General features: G+C 48.8%; 1 protein-coding gene across 5 annotated transcripts in view; it reads right to left on the bottom strand.

The window, feature by feature from the left end:
* The window catches only part of sema6bb (sema domain, transmembrane domain (TM), and cytoplasmic domain, (semaphorin) 6Bb), a 133158-nt gene extending 115646 nt beyond the window's left edge, over nucleotides 1–17512 (bottom strand). For 4 of the 5 annotated variants that reach the window (XR_008831687.1, XR_008831686.1, XM_056414297.1 and 1 more), the window contains exon 1: nucleotides 16593–16967. The gene's annotated coding sequence lies outside the window, so the exon portion shown is untranslated. Of the gene's footprint in view, nucleotides 1–16592; nucleotides 16968–17359 lie in introns of those variants that run through there. The other variant, XM_056414296.1, reaches the window with a different exon arrangement.
* Between the last annotated feature and the right edge of the window lie 1494 nt (nucleotides 17513–19006).

A 19006-nucleotide genomic window follows, 5' to 3' on the forward strand; every position in this document is an offset into this window, starting at 1 on the left:
GGATGGCACACCCGTGCGCTCACACCCTTGTCACATATATCATTACTTAAACCCCTCGGTATAGCAATTACCTCCGGAGGGGAACCCAAAAAAAAGCTGGTGCCAGGCAACTATCGCTAACACGGGCATCTCGATGAACAACACAGCCTGCTTTGCTATCAGGCCCGATGTGCAACGAGAAGAGCCCGGGGTAATGAAGGGAAATGTTGAGATGTGCGGGCGGAGATCACGGGCCACGCGAGGCACAGGAGCCGGACGTCTGAAGCGAGAGAGCAGAAGTGGCTTTTTAGACGGGATCGTGGAGTCGATGCGGCAAAGATGCATGAATGTGGGGAAGCGAAGGGGGCAGGGTGGGGGAGGGAGAAAAATGAGAGAATAAATATAAATCGTACAGCCTGTGATTAAAAAGAGAGCACACACACACACACACTTCATGAAGCCAGAGCAGGCTAGACCACCTGAATTTGAGGTAATCGCTGTGAAAGATTAAAATAGTAATTAAGATAGCAAAATGTATTCACATATTTTGTTTTTTTTTGGTGTGTTTTTTTAAAACAATTACACGCCGTCTTTTTCGCGGGAGGAAATAAGGCCCCGAGACTGACAGCGGGAACAAATGAGGCGATGGGAAAGCAGTTGGGGTTCGTTTGGGGACGCTGCGGATGTTAATCATTTCCACCGCTGGTTTACAAGAACTAAGCTGCGTCTGCCAACGCTCCCTTACCGTTTATTTACCCGCACTCGTCAACATTCCCCCCCCAAAAAATACACACACACACACACACAAGAAGAAACACGTGCACAACAACGTGGACACACACACACACACACAGACACACACAGGTACGTGTCACGCTGCAATCACATTCTGTAGGTTAAAATCCGACAGAGTGAGGAGGCTGCGGGGGGGTCCTCTTATAAATGCACAGCATGGAGAAGAAATGGCCAAAAAAATGACAGAAAATAGGCTGAACGTAAATCAGAAGAGAGAGAGAGGGCACGCTGAAAAAAACGCGGTGGCTTACGATACGGACGATTTCTCATCCCCCCACCCACAACTAAATGACTCGTAAATGACTTCCTTCCATCCCTCGGCCGATAGGATTCGCAGCCCTTTTTGGTTAATTAACTAAGCGGTGGCTCTAGGCCTCATGTGTGTTTGTGTGTGTGTGTGTGTGTGTGTGTGTCTGTGTGCGCGCTGCTACTTGCCAAACTCCATCAAGCCACCCAAGTGTCTCAAGCACTCTGACTTCAGAGAGACCGCCCCTCGTCTCAGGATAATTGCAAAAGCAACAGGGAAAGGAAACAACGCGCACACGCCGAAACAATTACAAAAATGCAAAGGGGGAACATTGCTTTCCCCTCGGCTCGTGTTTCTCCGTCTCGTTTTTTTAACGTCTTTTCAATTCTTCAGCGGCTTATTCTAATTAAATAGAAGTTTATCTCCTTGTCTGCATCTATCTTCTTTCTCATCCCCTTCTGCTGTCCGCGTGTAGCCTCTCCTTCCACAAGCCCCCGGTATATCCCGGGCTCGGCCAGTGGAGAGTAGAGCAACGGCCCTTCCCTCCAAACCCCAAGCAGTCTTTCTCATTTATTCTAGCGTATTCTCCTTCTCCACCTCATGCTGTTCTCTAGGCTGCTCCAAATTCTTCAATTTGCTCAGCCTTCGTCCTAAAAAAAAAGAAGAAGAAGAAAAAGAAGAAAGTTGATTGGCCCACTTCAAGCGCTCCCTCCAGGGTCATTTATTCCCTTCGTTTTCCTGGCATGTATACCAAGTTGCATTCTTCCAGAGGCACTTGTGCGGCAATGGAAATCATTTTGGAAGCGACTCCATGGCTCACCATCGTTTTGTTGTCCCGGCCGAGGGGGGGGGGGGGGGGGGGGCGGCGAGGAAAAGAGAGCAGAAAGCTTGTTTGTAGTATGGCCTTTGGACCGATTCCAGGTCAGCTGGACAGTGGGGTAGAAAAGTCCACAGAAACACACCAACAAAAAAACTAAACATAGGCGCACAAACTCTCTTTCTCCTGAAAGCAGCGCTCTGCTCAGCGTGATCCGACGGTCCCCGCGGAGAGGCGCAACGCTCCTCTGGCCCAGCCGGTCTCCTTCCAGCTGAACTCACACTCCGTGGTAAGTGAGGGCCGTCAGTCCCTCAGTCACTCACCTGAGACTCTGCACTGGGATACGGATGCCTTCCCCGGCTCCACTGACTCCATTGACACAATCTAGGTAATTGTTTCTGATAGCCGGGTCGATATGGCGGGAAGACAGAGGGCAGTAATACATAGGCATGAGAGGAGGGACTCAGGCCAGTCAGTTTTCCCGCCAAACACACACAAGTGTAACATCGCATATCGATCACGAGCAATAACTTCCATGCAATGTTTAAAACTTCCAACCTGATTGTGAACCAGGGTTTGTGCAACGGACATTCGACATGAGGCCTAGAGCCACCGCTTAGTTAATGAACCGCGTCCAATAACGACCCAATATCGACGCCCATCTCATTAATAATGATAATCCATTTAATATATATTGTGCTTTTTAAGGTATTCAAAGACACTTTAAATGTCACATTAATAGACCAGAACAATTCAGGGTTAAGTGTCTTGCTCAAGGACACGTCGACTAGAGCGGGGATTGAACCAACAACCCGCTGATTGAAAGACTTGCTAACCACTGACCCCACAGTGTCCCTCATTGTAGAGAAGTTCATATTCGCCTATAAATGGAGTTTCTTTATGTAACTTAACTTTTTGATCAGGACATATAAGTTTAAGAGACACCTTATTAGAAATCCATCACGTGGTTTCTTTTTTACATTTCAGTGTCGCCTCTAGCAGGAATAACATTTCACCTAACGCTCGTCGTAAAAAGTGAACCTTTGTCATGAACTTAATGAAAACAAATAAATGTCATTTTAAATTCAAGTCAGTTTCTGTTGACTGTTTTTTGTTTTTGTGACTTGCAAATTAAATGCGAGTTGAGATGAATATTCCACTGAGCCTTTTCTTAATATTGTTAGTTTTCTTGCAAATTTGCAAATGTACCTTTGCTTTGTTTTCCAATGTGAATTGGAAAAGGAAGTGAAGCCCCGAGGTGTTCGAGCCTTATCTGATCAAATCTGTGTCCCATAAAACATAAAGACTGTATTATTGGATGTTAAAGCGCCAGCCTGCATTCCACACGCTGACACACACCATTACATTCGATGGGGATCCATTTGCTCCCTTCTTCTGGAATAACATATTTTTCACGTCTAATACTCCGTAGTATCTCCAGTTTCACAAAACGTATTCAGGGCATGATTTTTAAATTGCATGTTTAACTGCACTCAGTTCATTTCTTTGTTTTGTTTTTCCTTTTTTGTAATGTGATTTTTTTTAAGGTCTGGAGGGTTTTCCTGTTTTTAGATTGTAAACTTGACTCTTGTTCCTGAATGTGTTCCTGCCCTATAAATAAAGATTGGCTTACACAAATCAAGCAGACGGGATCTCTGCTCTATATTAAGCCTGCAGTACATACAATGGTGGGATGTTTATATTAAAAAGCATACGGAGAAGGCCAGTCAGATTCCATTTTTTCTATTCTGAGGGGAGCTAAGAAAATCGCACTTCTAGTGTTCCAGATGTAATGAAACTAACAATGTCTGTAGTCGGGACACGGCGCGGCTCTGGGGTTTGGTGTTTTCTCTGAAGTCTGTCTGCATTTTAAACCGTCTCGGCACAACATAATTATCACAAAAAGATCTCAAACATGAAGTGTTATTACTTTTTCTCACACATTCGAGAGACAACTGGTGCTCTTAGTTTACGCTTTTTCTTGTTTTCATTCCTGAGTCAAAGCTACTTATTGTGCACTCCCTCCAACAATAAACACGAGACACCGTATACGATGGAAAAAACTATTGCTTAGAAAAAAATGTGGATCTGCTTGTTCGCAAAAAAAAATTCCTTCAATGGAAACCTTTTTTTTCAAGTTGAGGAAGGTTAATTAATTGTGTGAGCAAAACATGAAGTTAACACCAACTTCACCAAATACATAAAGGAAACCGAGACAACGGCGCGGACTAAACCATCGAAATAAGATGAGATGTCAAAGGTCTGTTCGCAGCCGTCGGGATGATCTCAGACACAAATGACTCAACGCGAGTGGGCATCGGGACTCTTCACACTCGTGTGGCGGTGAACACTTCGGCCGCTTGGCTCCTTCCAAGTGCATAATCAGTCACATTAATGAGAATGGTAATGGGATGCAGACGAATTAGTCCAGGTCCTCGGGGTTGACTCCCAGGAGGCCTTTGGAAGAGAAACTAGCTGCCTTGGCTGGAGACTTGCTGAGCTCTAAAAAAAAAATTAAGAAAATAAGCAACCCCCACTCTGAGCTCTCCTGAGCGCGGCTACCGCCTGACAACAATAACAAAACGTCCCGACGTATATATACACGGACTAAATAGCAATGTGTTGCACCTGAAACAGCTTTGACAGAAGCAATATTGCTCTCCTGATAATCGTGCCGATGGGAGCTGTCACGGGAGGTTGAAAAAGAGCTCTGGTAGCCCCCGACACACACACACACACACACACACACACATCGAGTGTTTCAATGAGGCAGTAATTGTGTTTGTGAAGAAAACCTCCGCTCCTCTACCTCATCTCCCCTGTGTGTCTGCGTCCCCCGACGCTCAGATAAAGGAGAACTAGTTCACCCGAACACAGCGCCGGCTCGGGCAGAGTGTCCCGCTTTGAGATTTATCGCGACATCCACTTACAAAGACGCTCCTAAGCCTCGAGTTTAACTAAATATCAGCTCCGCGGTGAAAACGTCAGCGGTTGTTAGCTGAGCTGCTTTCTCGCCCGCCTGTGAACGCTCGTGCTGAAGCTCCTGTGCATGTATTTGTTGCTTTATTCAGTTTGATAGAAGCCTCATTCTCTCTCTCTCTCTCTCTCTCTCTCTCTCCCGCCCTCTTTCGGCTCTTCATTAGTTTGTGTATGGATCCTGACACCTGAAACTTGCCAGAGGCTCAGCTTTACCCCTCTACCCAGCCCTGGGTGGCCCGCGGTGAGCATCACCTCTTAGCTTCTGTTTTGGGGTTGGCCTGCTCCAGTGCTGCTAAAAATGCATTAATGAGCCACTGAGCCAGCCTCTCTGTGTGTGTGTGTGTGTGTGTGTGTGTTGACTGATGAGTCCTCAGGCTGCCACTCCACACACCCCCCTCCTCATGCATCCACTACCCAGGAATCTATTCATTTCAATCAGGTAAGTATCCCAGCAAAAGTCCTTGACTGCTAGCAGAGAGGCCTCCTCCACACCCACACACACACACACACACACACACACATACTTGTTCCACATCCCCTTATCTGTTCTGTTTCACACTTCTACATTTGTAATCCCAGTTCATTTGTAACTTTGCTTCTGCGTGGTAGCCTCCAGAGAGAGAGAGAAACTCATTTCAGGAGAGAAAAGGGATTATCTGATGACAACCAAATCTCTCCCCCACTTCCAGACAAAGATATTGATGTGCAGACTTTTCGCGGGAACAAAAGAGAGTCTCAAAGCCTGCTTCAGCCCGCATGGCAACTCTCAAGGAAGAAACCAAGTCGACTGACACACTGGCAATTACTCCTTATCAGCGCCAGGGAACCGACTCCACAATGGCGACGGAAACGCTGATCTCATGGCCCGAAAACACGAGGCGGAGCCTCGTCAGCGTTTGCATTTGTGCATTTTTTTTGTCCGAAAAGGACAAATACATAAATAAGAGGGAGAGTCTAGCGGGGCGGCCATGAGGTGTGTATGCGTGTGCAAACGTTTTACATGAGGACCGTTATCATATTCATGAAGGCGTCCGTCTTTTCTCCCGTGGACCGCCGAGCAGACCGATAACCCCGGTCACTTTTCCACTGGGCTAATTGAATTAATGCCAGACCAGACAGAAGCCACTGTTACATTAACCCAGCTTACCTTCACACACGCACGCCGCTTGACAACTAAAGAAACCGAGGAAATCACGATGACACACACACAGACACAGAGATGATGAAGAGACGGAGATGACGATGTTTGGATGCAGCTGGTCAAAAATCCTGCAAGAATGCAAATTAAAACGTCTGATTAAGATTTGAAAAGCGGCAAGGGAAATGAGCAGAATGCACCCAATTAGGAGAAGAGACCGCAGTAAATTCTGAGCCTCCAGCAGTCGCTAACCTCTGTCTTGAAGATGGCTCCCGGAGAGCGAGGTTTTTTCTTTTTACTGCCGGTTTAACGCCGTGTAGCCTATACAGCGACGATCCGTGTCAGAGGATGTCTGAAGCTGAGCCGTAAGAAGGGTGGAGGAACACAAAGACAGGGTAATTGGTCCGGATGTCTTTGGATCCGTATCTTATGAAAAGGGGCAGAAGTCTGAACTAAGGAGCAAGCGTTGGAGCCCCGGAGCTTCTCCCTCTCCCATCACAGCGTGAGCCTCGGAGCCGGCTTTCTATTACGGCTCGAGCCCGGCTGAGCTTCAAAGCTCCTCCGTTGTGGCCGTTAATGGTGCTGATGACAGTGGAGAGGATCTCTGTGCCGGGTGAAGCGGCCCGGAGAACGGAGCGGAACGGAGTCGAAATAAATAAATGAGTGAAGACTGTCCACCGGCGCAGTGGCAAAACAACACACACACAGAAAGAATTTAAGAATAACTACCATAAATGTTAGGTTTAATTAACTTAATGACATCCTCCACCGAGTTACATCTCTAATTCATACTAAGAAGCAAAAAAAGTGACGTTTGAGGATACATCCTGATGTCTGCAGAATGTCCAAATCTGCTCAACATGAATGAATACGACCCTCAATATATGTTGAGGAGCAACCAACAACGTATGTCTGATATGCCTCAAGTATGTATGACCAATTGGATATGTTCATGTTATGTTCCTGCATGTAATAAAAAAGCTTTTTTTTTTTTTTTTAAACGACCATTTTTAACATCCGCGCCAGTGTTTCTGTAACTGAGCACTCTCAATAAAAAGCGTGATCATATTTCTGTGATGACTTGGGTACATTTGGCTAGAGCCCGTTTAGTTCATACTGCAGCAACAAGATGGCTCGTATTGCGTTTTCGTCTCTGACATGCGTAAAAGTAAAGAAAATAGGAAGAAGAATACAAATTAAATTTTTTTTAAACAGCCAACGTTTTACTTTTGTGACACGCGACCCGTAAAAGCTTCGCGGTGCGTGACGTATCTCGGGCCTCCGAGAGCTATAGGCTCTCTGGCATTTTCTGTCTTGTTTATTACTTTGAGTTTAGACTCGGGGATCCAGTTTCTCCGTCCACGCTGAGTGGCTCGGTTTTGAAATGAAACAGACGAGAACAAGCGAGGCTATTTATAAAGAGCAAGCGGGTAATTGTTGAAAAGGTTAGAGCAAGCCACAGCAGGTAACGAGCGAGCCGTGGATGTGCGTTGAGGCCCGGGCACGTGGCGCCGCCGTTGACATCCCCGTGACTGATGAGGTGTTCGAACCGGAACCAACTCGCGAACGTTTTTGGCGTGATTAAAAAGGCCAACGCGTTGGCATTCGAAGCCCATAAAGGTGCATTTGCCTCTCAGACGGTATTTACAAGAGCAGCCATCCAGCGACGACCACGTAACGACGAGCCGCAAAGCGATGTTTCCGTTTAGCAGCGGCCCGACCGTACGGTAACATCCCATGATTGGGATACAGAGCGCTCAGATGTCGAGGAGGAGGATTAGAGGAGCGTTTGAAGTGCAGTCGCATCAAACGTACGGCAGCGCAAAACGGGGGGGGGGAAAGGGGAAACTTCTTCAAAATAGTTTTTTTCTGTGTTTATTTAGACTGCGAGTACACACACACACACACACACACACACGCCACTTCCTACATTGGCGGAGACGGACTCGCGTGCTCAGACGGAGACGGCAGATGCACCTACAGCAGTGTCGGGGAGGACACGGCAAATATGAGCAGCCGAACGGAGCCGTGCCGGAATTACTGGAGCTTTGCGGTTTTGCCCGAAAAACAGACATGTTTTGAAATCCTGTCAGTTCAGTGGATGCATCCGGAAGATAAACACGCAAAATCCCAACAGTAACAGAGTAGTTAGGTGCATTACGTCCTCGTTCATCGCCGAACTTATTCACTCGAAAAAACGTTCGACCCCTCCGAGAGTTTCCGCGTCTCGTGTGATCGCAGAGGCTGATAAATGCCTGACAGACTGCCAACAAATGGGATGTGCTACATGAGTCAAGCACAAACACTCCTCCGTCGTACAGATACGCAGTTGCACATGTATCCGTCATCGCCATGTGGGAGGTGTGTGTGTGTGTGTGTGTGTGTCCGAGCAAGAAAGAATCCTGGCGTCCATCTGGGTGGCGCCGCGAGGCTTCCGTGGCCGGATGATGAGGCGGGAGGACGTGGGACGACGCGGTCGTGTTCTCGTGTGTTTATAGGGCAAATCGATGCGTTGCAAACGGTAACCGCGAACGAGATATCACAACAACGACAACAACTATAACGGGCACTCGGTAGAGCGCATACCTTCGCATATCACAAGATTGGGCAGTGAATTATGAACATGTTGGCATTAGTTGCATGGAAATTGGATACAAATTGACCGTGCTATGGTAAAAAGAAGATTTTGACCTTTTCGTGACCTTGACCTTTGACCCGATCGATCCCAAAGTCTAATCAAATGGTCCCCGGATAATAACCAATCATCCCACCAAATTTCATGCGATTCAAGAAGATGTTGAGCTTTTTCATGACCTTGACCTTTGACCCGATCGATCCCAAAATCTAATCAAATGGTCCCCGGATAATAACCAATCATCCCACCAAATTTCATGCGATTCGGTTTACAACTTTTTTTGTGACGCGAATAACACGCATACAAATAAATAAATAAATAAATACACGGTGATCAAAACATAACCTTCCGCATTTTCAATGCGAAGGTAACAACAACAAAAAAACACCCTTTCCTGTCTTTTTGCCTTCTCCTTCCCACAGAAACCAACGTGTGAGCGAACAAGCCGATGGGAGCGGCGGGTCGAAGCCCGGCCCGAGCTCTGAATGTCACAGTCAGTCATCGCAGCCTCCCTCTGAGGCAGGCAGACAGAGAGCCATTCTGATTGCCCCACCAGCCAAAGGGGTGAAAAACATTTACATGCAAATACGAATGACCCGCTAGCTCCTGTGAGCGCGCTAGCTGTGGGATTCTGAATGCAAAGCCCGGCTCACAGAAGACGTGCCAATCAACAGCTCTATTGTGAGAGCACGCCGGCTTTAGAAGTCGCCGTGATGTGTGCAGGATATCAATTATTTTGTCTTCCTTTGGTGGCTTATTGGTTTGTGGCTGCTATTGTCACCGCTGCTTGTATCAAGTGAGAATTAATGTTAATGAATTCAGGCCCGGGACATAATGTAGTACAGCAATAACAGATTTGCTGTGAAGGAGCTCAAATCCTTTCTATCAGTTCCACATCTCCTCAGCGTGGAGACCACCTACTGATCTCACCAGTCCATCTTAATATCAGCCCATCCACTTTCAGTTTGAAGGTACCAAACGGGCCTATCCGTCATACTGGAGTGGTGAGTGCCGCGGGACAGCTTGCTGGTGGACTGGCTGGGTCTGCGGGGGTCTTGGACAAGGGCAGACCCTGGCTCTGGTCCTGGCTGTCACACAAGGCGGAGCTACTTGGACTGGGAACCAGCCTGCTGTCAGCGGACCTGTTGCCTCCAGATGGGACCCGGGTCTGGCTCTGTGATTCCCGCCCTCGGAAAACAACACTCTCCTCCTCCTCTTCTTATTTCATCTCGTCTTCTTCTCATCCCAGCATCAAACTTCACCTTCCCTTCATCCCCCTCACCACTCACTCAAAGCCCAAAATCATCATCATCATCATCCCTTTGTTCTTTAACCTTGACATTCCGCTTTAAGCTCCGTGCAACACTCTCATCCCACCTCTCGCTCATTGGCTCGACTTCCTTGGCTAAAATCCCCTCTGTGTGTGTGTGTGTGTGTGTGTGTGTGTGTGTGTGTGTGTGTGTGTGTGCGCTAAGGAGATGAGCAGAAGCACCGCACAGCAAGTCCTCTTTGATTCGCCGCAGCAGAGACCCACAGCGAGGCTGTACATTAATTGGTGCTTCTGAGCCGTTAATTTCCCCGAGTATGTTCAAGGAGCCACTTTGCTTCCACTTTTCCGGCGGCGGAGGCCGAGCGAGCGTCCCCTCTCGACTCTCCCACCACGTTCCCCCTCTCTTGCCTCCTCTCTGCTCCCCCCCCCCCCCCCTTTATACCTAATAGTTCAGCCTCACCCATCAACCGTCAACGTGTCGCTCGCCCCTTCTCGCCGCAGCCCCTTCCCCCCCCTCTCTCTCTCTCTCTTCTTTCGGCCATCGCAGAGCGGAGCGGGACCGGCGGGTCGCCGTCTCGGCTCCGTCCCACCACTTCGCCCCAACCGAGTGCCAGCAAGCGAGAGATTTCTTTTGGGCTTTTTTTTTTTCAGCTCGACTGACTCGCCCAGGTCACTGAGCGCATTCAGCTGTTAATTACCTCCGAGCACAAAACAAGTGGTTGCTTGGCAGAAGCATGAGCAGACATTCACATGTTCTTCTTTTTTTAGGGGGGGGGGGTTTAAGCGTACAGTCGCAAGCTTGAAGCCGAAACCACGGCAACAAGAGCAAAAGCTGCCGCAGACGTAGTAAACAATCCCGATGACGACTATCTCGTTTTATTTTTTCCCCGCGACCATAAAACGGCAGGATGGAGCCATTTGGGCTGGAAGTTCACCGGAGAAATGAATCAGCGATAAAAAAAACAAACAGAAGCGGGATAATACCAGGCCGGGCCCAGAGGGCATGGGTTTTTCTTCAGATTCACGCTGCGCCGATGCGGGAAATGATTCACGATGTGTGTGACCGGCATCCTCGACGCAGCGTCTCCCTCCGTACGGCGGTTAAACGGAGTCGTCATGGTTATCTGCTGAGCGATCGCAGCAAAGAAAACCCGCGGAGTGTTTCTCAGAATGCTATCGTGGAAATGAGCGTTGCTATTTTTATCATATTCAAGAGGAGAAAAAATAATATAATTGCGTTACGGCTGCTAGAGCTGTATATGCTGCTCCCTGCTTTGGCCTTGTTACTTTAGATGTGTGTGTGTGTTTATTTGTGTGTGAATATGCAAGTGTGTGCCTCAATGAGCCAGTGTGTATTCATGTATTCTGGGTGGTATATGGGACCGGCCGGTCCACTCCCTTCCTGACCGTGGCCCCTCATTAGTCTCTTCTCTTGTTAACCGACTGGGGGCTCTACTGACACCGAGACCTCATAAGAGTGTGAGCGGCAGAGACGCGATGGTCTGTGTGTGTGTGTGTGTGTGTGTGTGTGAGAAAGAAAAAGATACGGAGAGCGGGAAGGGGAGGGGGGGTGGGGGTTGGGTGCCAGCAAACAGGCCGTGAAAGGAATTCAGTTCACACACACGGTTTATCCGTGTCCAGGAAGTAAATCGTGTTGTCCGTCTCCGTCATGTCTGCCCGTCTATTCAGTCCCCCCCCCCCCCCCCCCCCACAGCATCGCTCATGGTCCGCTGCCAGTTTGAGTTTGTACTCATGGAAATGTCTCTTTTTTTCACCGCTGCAGAGAGAATGGAAGACTCCCCGGCGTCTACCGTATTCAGATGGAGGAGAGACACACACACACACACACACACACACACACACGCGGGAGCACACTCCCCCTGTGGAGGTACAATAGGCCGACATGGAATGCCAGTTTTACCAACGGGAAGCATCTTTATTCAACAGCCACTCGGCCTTTGGTGATAGCAGCTGCATTCTTTGTTCCTGTCGCACTGTGCCACCTCGGGCTTACGCAACATGATATCCCTACAACTTCTCCAAGGCACTGTCACAGTTAAAGGGCATGGACGAGAAAATATTGAAATCATAGACTCTACAAACTCAGAGAGAGAGAGAGGGAGAGGGAGAGAGAGAGAGACTCGCCTGTGGCTGCCAATAAGCACATCCATGAGAAAGAGAAAATGTGAAAGAGAAAAATGAAAGCGTGCTTATTATTGACGACATCAGGCTTCCCGCTTTGAACTTTCTCATCTATTCTGGCTGCCTCAGCTCGGCACGGGATGCATTAAGCGGGCGGAGAGAGATGAGAGTGAAAGGAAGACGGGACTGGAAAAACAAGTGATTAAAAGATAAAAGCGAGAGAGCCAGATGATGGGGGAGCAGCATTAAATGGCGGAGGTCGTCCCGTTGGGCTACAGCCCTTATTGCGTCGTAATGGGGGGCTGGATGACCCTTGACCCTTAGCGAGGCAGCGCTAGCACCTTCGTCAAGATCAAACGGCCTTGAGAAGGAGGTGGGTGCGTGTGTGTGTGTGGGTGCGTGTGTGTGTGTGTGTGCGTGGGTGTGTGTGCGTGTGCGTGTGTGTGTGTGTGTGTGGGTGCGTGTGTGTGTGTGTGTGTGTGTCTGTAAGGGCTCGCAGGGTCACAGGCAAACGTGTTTATCCCGCTGCTATGGCAACCCCAGACCTAGCCTTGGGCAAATAACAATAAAAGCCATATGCGCGGAGAGAAACGTGTGAGGAGAGGATTAGAAGAAGACGAGGTGTGTGATTTAATGCACGTCTTCAATTCATACGTCTCAAAGAGCTGTCCTGCCCCCCCCCCCCCCCCCCCAATGTGGCCGGCCTGGCCCTCAATCATCGGGCCCTCCTTTTCACCTTCTCTTTCTCCCCAGCTTCACATGCTAAGTGGGAACATTGTTACGGTCAATTTGTCCCATTCAGGGTCCCGGTGGGCAGGGTCCTCGCACTGACAGCCTGCAGACAGAAACCACACAGCCTGAGGGGGCCTTGACATCAAGGTCCAGAGGAGATGGAGAGTGTGTGTGTGTGTGGGGGCCGGGGACAGGAGAAGTGAGGTAATGAGTGGGATGCCGTGGTATGGAGGCAGAAAATGCAAAGGAAACTAGTGTGTGTGTGGGGGGGGGGGGGCTGAATACTTTCTCCCTTACCTAGGTATGCTCTGTTCTCATGGGAAAACACTTTATACCAACTACATAGTTATTTTTTACTTCTATGAGAATTCCAAATGGAAATCCATTCATTTACGTTGTATTCGGATGGAGGAAGAAATCACAGGGCCAGATTCTCTGAAACCCAAACCCTCTGCGTGGTGAGACGTCGTACCACTCGGCGCAGCAAGTGAGAGAGTGGGTTTTCTTTTCTTTTCTTTTCTTGTTCCCGATATGGCTGAACTGAGCCTTTCGCTTGAGTCGCGTGTAAAGCAGTGTGTAAACGGCAAAGACAGCTCCCTCCGGAGGCACACAAGACATTCAACAACTGTTTACACAGGCGGAGTGTGACTCCCCAGGACGGATGACATGTGCACAGTTGGCGGAGCGCCCATTTACCTGTGGACACGGGAGAGCAAGAGGGGCCACGACTCAGATCGCAACTGGGCTGGAGAAGTCATTTTCTCATAAGAGAACCCCCGTGGCATTTCCATTCTCCCCCCTTTGGCTTTCATGTACTAATGTTCTGCTCTGAGAACCAAAAGCCCAATTTGGCGAGGTGTGTGTGTGTGTGTGTGTGTGTGTGTGTGTATCTTGTCTGGGAAATCAAGCTGTGTCTAACTAATGTATGATTTTGATTTCCACACTGGAGCTGCCCCGGGGGCCCACAGGTGACGGAGCAGCAGCAGCCCCCCCCCCCCGCTCCCAGCAGGGTGCAGTGGGGAGTGGGGGGGGGGGGGCCTCATTGTGTATAAAGGCACCTGTTGTATTTTCAGCACAGAGGGCGCGACACTTGCGCCGCGGCAAAAGGGTGCCGAGCGGCTGTTGGCGTCGGGGGGAAAAAACGGGCCACAAACAGGGCGCCCATTCAAGCCAGGCGGTGTTGAATCACACTTGTACGGGGGCACAGACAGACGGACTGACTCACACACACACACACACACACACACACACACACACCAAGTCCATACGAGACAGGATGGCAAACAGACACAATGTGTTGGACAGTGTGTCTGTATGTTTCTCACCGATAAGACAAACTCTCGCTCTGTCTTCTCTCGTTTCTTAACGACCTGCGTACACACACACACACACACACACACTCACTATTCTTCAAACTAATTGCCGATTCATTGGCGGTGCTGATGTCAAAAAACTGACATCAGCACTGGGACCTAGGAGCGCCACAAACCCCTGTCTGGTTTCCCGGGCACACATTTAGCCTCGTTATCCCAGTTCTCCATTGACACAAAACCCAGCTCCTATATTAAGCTTTTTACTTGGAACCATTTACCCCCCCCCCCCCCCTGTTGGGGTTTCTCCACGAATCTCATTTAGAGTTCATGACATCAGCTCTAACATCAGGTAAAGCGTTCCATCGATTGCTTTCCTTATGTTTGCTTTCCTTATATGTTTGCTTTCCTTATGTCTGTGCAATCTTGCCACCCCCCCCCCTCCCTCACTGAGTCATTTCTTTTGGCAGGAGCAAGGCTTCCTACAGTCTGGTTATTTATATAACTGAAAAATCCTGTATCCCTTCTCCCCGGCCTACAGGGAGAGATTTAACTCTTTTGAGGAAAGCTTACTATTAAAACCTGTAACTCTTGAAACTTTAATGCCAGTATTAGAGGGTTAACTATTGACTACGTGCTAATGTCCCTGCGGTGGCTACAGAATGTGACTAACGGCTCCGACGTCCGCCTTTTGATCATTTAGCTTCTTGCCAGATCTTGTTCACAATCTCACGCTGCTGCTGCGCTCGATGAGAAGAACGCATACGCGATTTATTTCTGTGTCGATTTTTATACCTTCAAAAAAAATTCTAAAAAACGACTTCAAGCACCAGCAGAACTATTCCATTCTCAAAGTGTTTTGCCCCCTGAAAAATGAAAACTAGATCAGAGTCTCATCAGAGAGGTAATCCCTCTGTCGTCCATGAATTAATCCCCTCCGATAGCCCCCCTCCAGTAATTGCCGGTGGCGTGACGGGCCTACAACAGGGTGTCGGCACATGAGAGAAGAAGAGGGCGCCGCTCTTCCTCCTCCGTCGTGCCCCGAGAAGCTGCGACACTCGAGATGATTAGTGTTCCCTTCATGTTTCCTCTTCACTCGTTCACCTCCACCGGTTATTCATCCAATGAGTCATTTCTTTGAGTGTACTTTCTCTCCCCTCTATACTGTTGTTTCCGTAAAGAAGAAGAAAGAAAGACATCAGCAGCTCTGGAGCAGCAGGGATGGAGGATATGTGTGTCACCTGTGGCTGTGGCTGTCAGGGTGGGTGACAGCCCAGAGGGGGGCATTAGAGAGGCTCTTGTCCTCCGAGGCTGATTGACACGGAGCGACGGGAAGGTTAATGGTATTCCCTCGGCTGTCTCTACCTTTGCACCGGACGAGGAGCAGAGTCTCACTTCCTTTGGTTGTGTCTGGCCCTGTCCTCCTCCTCCTGCTCTCCTCTCCTCTCCCACACACACACACACTCGGGCTCATTATAGGAATGCTCTGACCGCTCGGGGGACTTCACTCACTTCTCTGTCTCTCCCTCCAGTCCACAAACCACGGCGATGGACAAGAGGGGGGTTGAATGGGGGGGGGGGCTTCAACAAAAACATGCAGCTCCAAAAATGGAGAAACTTTCCAAGACTTGGAGCCAGCTATCGGGAGTTATAGCGGTCCGCAAACCGAAGGCAAAAAAATGTGACTCTGACCTTATCCAGCCCACTAGCTCAATGTACTGTAAAGACTACAGCAGCTACTGCAGGGAAGGAGGGAGGGAAGGAGGGAGGGAGGGAGGGATAGCAGAGCTTGAAGGCATGCACTGGACACCAGGGGCCCAGCAAGGAGGACTGGAGAACATAAAAAAACGCTCACAGGTAACACACAATCACACAACACACAATGCAAAAACAACAGGGAGAAAGACACAATATGAGGGGCGCGTTTGCACCAATCGGGGAAGAGGTACGATGCAGTCTCTGCTTCTTCTGCAACTCACTGGATTAGAAAATCAGGTTGTTCTAACTACCCAATTGTCATTTCAAAAAAAGGCAACATTCTTCCATGACACAACAAGGAAAGTCCCACGATGTCTCCAATGAAACCGCTCCAGTTGGATCAAAGTGACACGTGATGATAGAACTACACAGCTGTGCAGATGTTCAGAAACAAATGATCTTAGGCCAATACACACACATTAAAACTGTGAGACATTTCCAATCACACATCATCATCTGAGCCCTATCCCCAAAACAATACGCGGGTGTTGAGGCGCCTCCTGCTCCGGACAGCTGAGCGCGGCTCGTGTTGTGGGTGGCTGAGCTACGCAGTATGAAATTGAGAATTACACAATGAAACCTATATACAGTATTTTAAAAAAGGACAAGAAGCGAGGGATGACAGATCAGCTGGGTGTTGTTCGTTTGCACCGGATCAAACCCTTCATGTCATCAGAGGCGACACAATGTGTACCCAGAGCCGCGGTGGTGCCCCCAGAGCGCGCCACCACCACCACCAACACCACCCACCCACCTCAGACCTCCACACCGGACAGCTCGGGGCACTTACCTCTGATAACGGGTGGGGGAAACTTGCAGTAGCCTATGAGTCGGTCGCGAGTCCCGCTGGATCCCTCCAATAACAACAAGAAAATCCGAGAGTGGTCAGAGGGGAGAGGAGAGGCTCGTTAGCGCGACGCCAGATCCCGAGTCGGGCTTCGTGAACAACTCCTCCCTGGCGCACCTGTCTCTGGCAAAAACTGATCCCGTACACGCCGGCCTGACATCCCCGGGACAACTGTCTCCGGGGTTGATGTTGTGTCCGTGGCCCACCTGCTAGTTTCAACACACACACACAAACACGCGCACGCTACGCACGCGCGCGCGGCACCACCTGTCCCCCCCTCCCGGTGCAAAACAAGCCCACAAAGAGCGTCTATGTCGCGTAAAGACACATGGCATTCCCCGTTAGTCTCTGCAGCAATACTCCCTCCGCGGACAGCCGCCCGAGACCCCCCACCACCCCTCCTCCTCCTCCACAGAAGTAATGTGGAAACGCGGTGGAAGATGAAAAAGGAGACCGCGGGAACAGCCCGTCCAGCAACAACAAAACACCGGCACCCAAAAAAACCAGCTGCGACGTTTTGTAGATTACATGTGCCGCTGTCGTCGCGCTGCCCAGTCGCGTTGTTTTTTTGGTTCACAGTCCCCACAGTAGTTGGTGTGTCTCGCCGCTGCGCACGACTGCTGCTCTGTCACTGCTGCGTCTTTTTCCACCTCGGGTCTCACTGAAAGAAGAAAAAAAATGCTGTCCCTCTGTCCGTGAACGCGCCCCACCTCCTCCGCAGCAGCAGCAGCAGCAGCAAGGAGTCGGGCTTCGGGGTCCAGCGCAGGGCAAAGTCCCATTCAGCGGGTTTATCTAGAAGGAATAGTCCGTGTTCTCCTTCCTCCTCCAGGGGCTGCTGCTCTCTGGAGCTTTGAGAAGGTGAGGAGGAGGAGGAGGACCACGGCGCTCCGTCTTCTAGCGGCTGTGAGAGCTTACAGCATCTCCAGAGCTGCTCCCCTGCTGTCAGACTCCGGGAGTCCGCGTGAGCCAAAACCTGAAGCAGAGTTATGCCGCGACTGGAATGGAACTGATTAATGGCTTTAATTGGGCAAAATGTCGTGCCAGTCAAAAAAAAAGGTATAAATAATAATCCGGTCACTGCGGCACAAACTTCACTATGTCTGTGGACCATGTGTCATGGGGGTAAAGGATAACTGAGAAGTGAAACATGTCACAGGCGCGAGGTCAGGGGCTTGAAAGAAGGAGACACGTGCTTCTCCGTCAACTTTATTCTGAGGAATATTTCCCCCCAAAAGACAAGAAAGATCTGACATGGGGCTGACTTTGATGTCAAACCACGAGGAACGACTCAAGGCAGTCTCCCATCGAATGAGGGTGGGGGGGCTTTACTTTCTGGATCATCAGGTTGTTACGCAACGTGGACGCGCAGGAGGTGGATCCATAGCCCCATGGAGATAACACACAACATGTTGTTTACTTCCTGTGTTACTTTTTGGTTTAGATGCTCAATTAACAGCAATAACAATAATAGTTCGTGGAATAAATTTCAAATATTATTCCATCAGCAGGGGAGAGAAATATATATATATGAAGTTAATAAGCGCTTTTTCGCCATGCGGTCTCCATCCTTGAGTTTAATATCTTTTATGTGTCTTCTCATAGAGCCCAAATTAACACAACAGAGGAATAATTAAGTCCCGTTAAAATTAAATATTAATAAGCCTCCAGCCAAACATAATTGTTGCTTTATCATACTTTAGGGAGAGAGTTACGCGCTATACGTCCTCATGCTTATACTTAACCCAGATAGGAATCTGAATGGCCTGGAGTGGACTCGATGCCAAGAGGACCACACACTGAAAAGCCTTTGCCGCGTTAACGGAGTTAGACTGACTGGATTTTGCCATTAAATGACTATAAGAGATGCTTTTAAGCTTTGATTCATGAATAACTAATCTTCTGAATATAATGACTCATAGGTTTGGGGGCTCATGTCTGCAGCTCACACTCGTTACCATCTTAATAAAGCTCCTGGCAGCCATCGGGCAGCCTTTTTGATACAATCTGCTCATCAGCGGTGCCAAATCACATGACTCCACTTCTGATTTTGGGGCGGAATGTGCAAAACAGTCCCCTTATATCACGGAGTATAATTTAGCCGAAGGTTATTTTATTCAAGTTGGAATTAAAGAAACAATTTATTGAATAAAATGTTGATACTTTGTGTTCATTGTATAAGTAAAAGGTTTTAAAACAAGCACTTTCTTTCATGGCACTGTTGTTGTTTATTTAGAAAGAAATCCCAGAAAGATATCAAAGGCTTTTTTGGGGTATATTAGTGATAATCAAGTTTCTTTGTGGAGCTTATGATATGGCTTATGTTGTCTGATATTCATATTATTGTCGGCAGGTTTTGG

This window comes from Pseudoliparis swirei, chromosome 5, assembly GCF_029220125.1.
Source record: "Pseudoliparis swirei isolate HS2019 ecotype Mariana Trench chromosome 5, NWPU_hadal_v1, whole genome shotgun sequence".
NCBI lineage: Eukaryota > Metazoa > Chordata > Actinopteri > Perciformes > Liparidae > Pseudoliparis > Pseudoliparis swirei.